The 6,000-nt window shown below is 41.1% G+C and overlaps 1 protein-coding gene across 15 annotated transcripts in view; it reads left to right on the top strand.

The window, feature by feature from the left end:
- The window catches only part of msi2b (musashi RNA-binding protein 2b), a 299,715-nt gene that overhangs the window by 237,112 nt on the left and 56,603 nt on the right, over positions 1-6,000 (top strand). The gene's annotated exons all lie outside the window — the stretch shown is intronic.

The raw sequence follows: 6,000 nt of genomic DNA, 5'->3' as shown, positions 1-6,000 counted from the left end.
CCCATGAAAAATAGACCAGACGCCGAACTGAAGCGCTGCCTCTACTCCACGGGCGCTCCACTCTGCTCTGCGGCCTGTGTGGACAGTCAGATAGGTTAACATGGGCGCTGACTGAAAACTGCCTCCGCTGCTGGGCGCAGTGCTTCGGTTCCGCGTCCAGTGTGTCCAGGGCGTTATGTCAACAACGCTACATGAAGCAAATCAATGACTTTTTCTCTGCAGTACTGTGCACTCTGTCGCCAAATGGGCAGGGGTGGTAATGCAACCGGTCAAAATGACCGACGGCCTTCAGATTTTCTGGTCACTGTTGTAAAAAAATGGTCAATGACCGAGAATATCCGGTTAACGTGACCCCATATATACACACACACACATATATATATATATATATATATATATATATATATATATATATATATATATATACATATATATATATATATGTATATATATATACACACATATACTTTGTATGACATTTTAATTTTAAATCATGTTGACAAGGCCCATCAGGCGCAAAATTAGATATAAATATCTTGTTTTTTTTAACTGATAAGACAAATTTTTGACTAGGATGCAAATAAAACCAAAAAAATGTAAAACATAACATTTGTGTGGGGTTCAGACGAGGTGTCAGACACGCCCGCCATTCAGTCATCAATTTCTACCCTCTAAAAAAACCAACTTATGCAAACTCTCGTCTAGATAGCCCCATTAGGTGGGCGCTGCCCCTAATTAGGCTGCTTCAAGGTGTGCCACCAGTGGCCACTGTGGTCTATTTCTGGTCGAGTCTGGTACAGGCAGCCCCTGGGCATATAGGAGCAGACCAGCACATTAGCAGGCTAAATGAAGAGGAAAATTGGTGTAATGTCATATTAAGGATTCATCACTGTGCCCCCCTTAATGGGTAATGAAGGGGACACACATGTCAGGGAGAGATCTCATCTACAGGGACCTCAGCTGCTGGCCCACCCCTCTTCATTACCATCCAGCCCATGCCTGTGGCCCTTTTTATTTAACACTATTGCACTCTCTCCTCTCCCCTCCCTTCCTCCCCACCCACCCACTGTCTCTCTGTCTACCTATTTATCTGTCTCACTATCTACCTATCCGTCCATCTGTCTGTCTGTGTGTCTGTCGTTCACATTTCCTATGCATATAATTTGTATGTGCGACCCGACCAAATGGATTTGCCCTCACATAAAAGATTTATTTTTTCCTTCAAAAGCAAAAGAGACATGCAGCTGATTGTAAGAGACTCATTTTACCGTGCAAGTATCCCCCTCCCCTTCCCTCTCATAGCAGGTGCAGAACCACAGTCATGCATTTTTATCTGTACCAGGTAACGCAATGTTTAAAGTGGCTTTGAAGGTCGATGCAGTAAGATGTTGCTTGTTTTGCATTTCCTTTGAAAAAATGGTCACAAACCAGAGCTGTGATTTTTTTTTAAACAAGTACAATTAAGGGACAGTAAAACAATTACCTGTGCTATCTATCCATGTTTGTGTCCATATATTCACTATCCATCTATATTTATACAGTTGCATAAACTGTCAGGGTTATTCCAGGGTTGACCTTGCTATGCGACTGATTATAGATCTGTTTGTGCTAAAAGTGTAGATAAGACTGGCCAAGTGCTTCTGTCAGCTCTATCTAAGTCGTTCAGTTCCATCTCATCTGTTAGAAGTATTTAACAAGCACAGTGAACTTTTCAGAACTTATTACAGACTAATGTGTCTGTGAAGAGGACAGCACTCTTCCCCTCCATTGGGAGACGGCAGGCGGAAAGGCAGTGATGTGCTCATGTGAGAATATTAACAGCCAACTTGTTTGGAGACACTCTTATCTAAATGAAATTGGAACAAGGACAGCGAAACATTCCTTTATATAATTTGCATTTAGAAAAAGGGGACCCTAGGCTCATTATTTAAGAAAGTGTAAGCTCCTTTTGTGCCAAATCTCATTAAAGCCATCCCTAGCTCCTTTGTTTACCGCCTCTAATCGAGGCATTTATCTTTATTGTGTTGTGCCCGATGTATGTTTGCTGAAATTAATACACATTTGAGCCTGGGCGAGGTATGGGTGTACCAGATGGATAATTGATTTTAAAGTGAATCAGAACTGTTGAGCCATAAAATAGGTACATTAGCATGCATATTAATAAGGCAAATAAGAGCACTAAGAGGCCGCCACCAGGCCAGACACAGTGGCAGGCTTCATTTAGTGAAATGGTAGGAAACACAGTGGGTTCTCTTCTTTCTTTCTTCTTTCCTCCCACTCTCTTGTTGGTATGCACATACTAAGGGTTTTATGAGATAGTAGCTTAACTTAGCATGTATCTTAATCCACTTTCCCGACACTTTCATATTCCTCTTTATAGCCCTCTCCTCATATACTCGGTGCACGCATCTTGCTGCAAATTCTCCGGTTAGTAATGTGAAACCCATTGTAATGCGGTACATCAGACAAGGGAAGTGGTTTTGCCATTTCAGAAAATGTTGAAATAAGGAAGTATGAGGAGCCGTGGTATCTAAGCCAACAATTTCAGTTTGGCATTTATTCTGTTTGACAGTAAGACAGTATCAAACACATAATATCCAATATTTTGCAGTGGGTGATAGCTTTTCATTGTATCATATCACAGTTCTTTTCAGACCAAACAAACAAAGAGGGGTTGTGTGAAAGCTATCCATCTGTAACTTCCTGGTGATGACTTCTCATCAGCAGCTGATGGAGGAATTTTTTTTTTTTTTTTTTTTCCTGCCGGAGCCTCCGTCCTACTTTATCCATACCAGGTTAAGGTTCCTCTCACTGCCTCTCTGAGTTGCATTTCTTTTTGTCTGCGAGAGACGGGGAGAGGGTCTGGGAGAGGCATTTTCCCATTGGGTCAGGAATAAATTGAACTTTTTCATGGACAGCAAACACTGATTAGATATTTATGACCAAGGTCAACCTTTCTGATTCCAGCTGGCACAGGCTCTGAGGCATACAGAACAGAGCATCCACACACATGCTCACACCCACATCCACACACACGCACATAGCCTACATACACTCACGCACATCCTCACACACACAAATATGCATCCATGCAAAATATGTTTTGACGCCTTCGTGCCGCAGACACATGCATACAAGTGTATACAGGCCGCCTCTGGACAAAATGTTTAAATGTCTAGCTCCGTACACTAAATGTTCTATACAGTTATTATTTAGAAATATGTCATCTAGTTGTATTCAAAGGGATAGTTTGGATGCTTTGAAGTGGGGCTATTTGAGGTACTTATCCATAGCCAGTGTTACCTACGGTAGATGTCAGTCGGCACGGCCCTAATTTGGAGAAACAGGAGTCTGACATAGACGCAAAGGAATCTCCTGCAGTGGGGGGGTCAGCAATCTAAAAAAAAGTCCCACCAAAAAAGAAAACCTTAATACTAGTTTACGTTGCACTATACTTAGAATATATTCACTGCTTTAACTTGCTGTCAGACAGTAATTTCCAACAGGGAACTGAAGCCCGTTTATCGCTCATGTCAAAGCCAGACTCCACTGAGAAAAATAGTGATTTAACATCGCTGAACACAGGGGCTGCTGGTCTACCATTGCCTCTATTAGTTATTTTGTTTGTGTTATTGTGTGACCTTGGCAATAAAAAGGGTTAGTCTGGATTCACTAAAGTCACACAATAACACAAACTAACAAACTGATCGGACCTTCAGCTAACATGTTCAGCGAGCTTAAATTAATGTCAGTGGAGTCTGGTGGCTTTAACGACAGCTTTCCTGTCAGAACGAGCTGTCTGAGGGCAAGGTAAAGTGGTAAAAATTCTTTTAATATAGCATACACATAAACTGATATTGATTTTTATGCCTCGGCGCCGGCGATAGCTGTGGCCAGAGCCTTAATGTTTTGAGGTTTTCTCTCCATCCGTTCATGTGTATGTCTGCACGTATGTATGTAGATGAATGTACCTCCCTTTCTTGTGAATGCAATATAAACATCCAAGTGGATGTTTGGCAGATACATCTACTGGGATTTAACAATGAACTGATTAGGTTTTGGTGGTCTTAGGTCAAAGGTCAAGGTCACTGTGACCACGTCCGTTTCATTCTTATAAACATGATATCTCAGGTACACTTCTTCTTCTTCAAATTTGGCACAAACATCAACTAAGACTCAGTGTTAAACTGTTCAGAATTTGGTGGTCAAAGGTCAAGGTCACTGTGCCCTAGTCCATCCCATTCTTGTAAATGCAATCTCAAGAGTGAAAGGTCTACATGTTCTCAACACTGAACTGATTTGGAATTTGTTGGTCAACGGTCAAGATCAGTGTTACCTCAACATGTTTTGGGCAAAAACTCAACAATTCATACACTAATTATGACAAAATTTCACACAAATGTCTGATAGGATAAAATGATTAAGTTATGACATTTTATTTTTATAAGATTAAAGATCAGCATCACTGTGACATCAAAATATTCTGCAAAAACACTTTTCTGGCCATGTTCATGGCCATAACTCAGGAACAGAAGGGGAGACGTTTGGTCAGATACTGAATTGTTGACACAATTTTTGCCTGCCCACCTTAACACTGTGCTAATTGTTTTTCTTGGGGGGGGGAAGATATGTGTGAAGCATCTATGTTTTCACAGACATGGATGCAAATTGTAGCTGTAACGTGGCTGTTGCACAGGGGCATCCAACCCCTAGGCAGTAATTCTAGTTCAGGTGGCTTAAATACGTTTTGCTGCTGCACCCCATTCATAGTAGTACATGGCTTGTCTTCCTTGTTGGTACGCCAGCCTGTTTATCTAAACTGCGTGTGTTACAACAGACATCTACAATATGTAATACACTGACTATGCACAAGTACCTCTTACAAACCTGCTTCAAGAGACCTGAACTATCCCTTTAATATAAGCTCTATTAGTCTGCACTCTCTATAGGAGCAGCCCAAAATTTACAATCTAGACATTCAGCTGTGACTACAGCAAATTTATCAGGCTGGTACATACTGTATCTAACAAGAACCGAAGACGCAAAAGCCTGAAAGAGGTTTCCAAGGTCAGTTTCTGAGGTGTAATTTACACACAGTGAGGAAGAGTTATCAAGGTTGGCTCCAGTGATTCATTCCTGGCCTAAAGGACTTCCTCTTATTAGGTAATTTAGTCCAGACTTATGGTTGAAGGTGATAATAGCTTGAGGAAAACGGATAAAGACTGAGACATATACCATAATTAGAGGGTTAATTATGTTTACATTACCTTTGATGGTGCTCAAATTCTCACTGACTCTTGCAGGCTCACTTGCTCGCCCACCCACTCTTCTCAAATGTCTTGTTTTGTCTGCATCCCACTTCCTAGCTGCCTGCTCCCTCACACCCCGTTTCTCAATATGTTGCCCACAGCTGCTTCTGTCTGAAAACTGTCCAGCTAATTAACTGGTGGGTCTGTGGTTGTAATAAGAATCATGACAGCAGATGAACAATACATCTGCTACTCTTAAATTTTTCTAGTGACACTGGGTCCTCTTCTGGCCTCATTGTAACTCCTCATCCATCCAGGGACTGTATAACTTCTAAACAAGCCTGTACCCTCACACAGACTTTGACTTTGGTTTACAGATGGCAGTTTGTAGTCACATTTTCTAGTCACATCAACTTTTATAATTCAGTGGCTGTGGGTACATTTTACCATAACTGTATAAATAGTAACCCTGACTAACTACTCCTGGGCTTCAAGTACTGGTTTATCACAGATGTATGTACTCATACTGTGTGAAGCATCTCTCATTGAAATACTGATTTTACTGGTTATTATTGTAATGTATATGTCACCTTTCATACAGGAAATACATCACATTAAAAGGTCCAATCTGTATGGAAATGAAAGAAAAGGTTCCACCACTACCAAAATTTTCCTAATTTGATTAATAAATATTTTCTGGTGCTTTTGATGTATTCCATAGTTACCCAAACTGCAGGCCGTGGGCCAATGG

Source organism: Epinephelus moara, chromosome 3 (genome assembly GCF_006386435.1).
Source record: "Epinephelus moara isolate mb chromosome 3, YSFRI_EMoa_1.0, whole genome shotgun sequence".
NCBI classification, from domain to species: domain Eukaryota; kingdom Metazoa; phylum Chordata; class Actinopteri; order Perciformes; family Serranidae; genus Epinephelus; species Epinephelus moara.
This window is presented reverse-complemented; position numbering and strand designations above follow the sequence as displayed.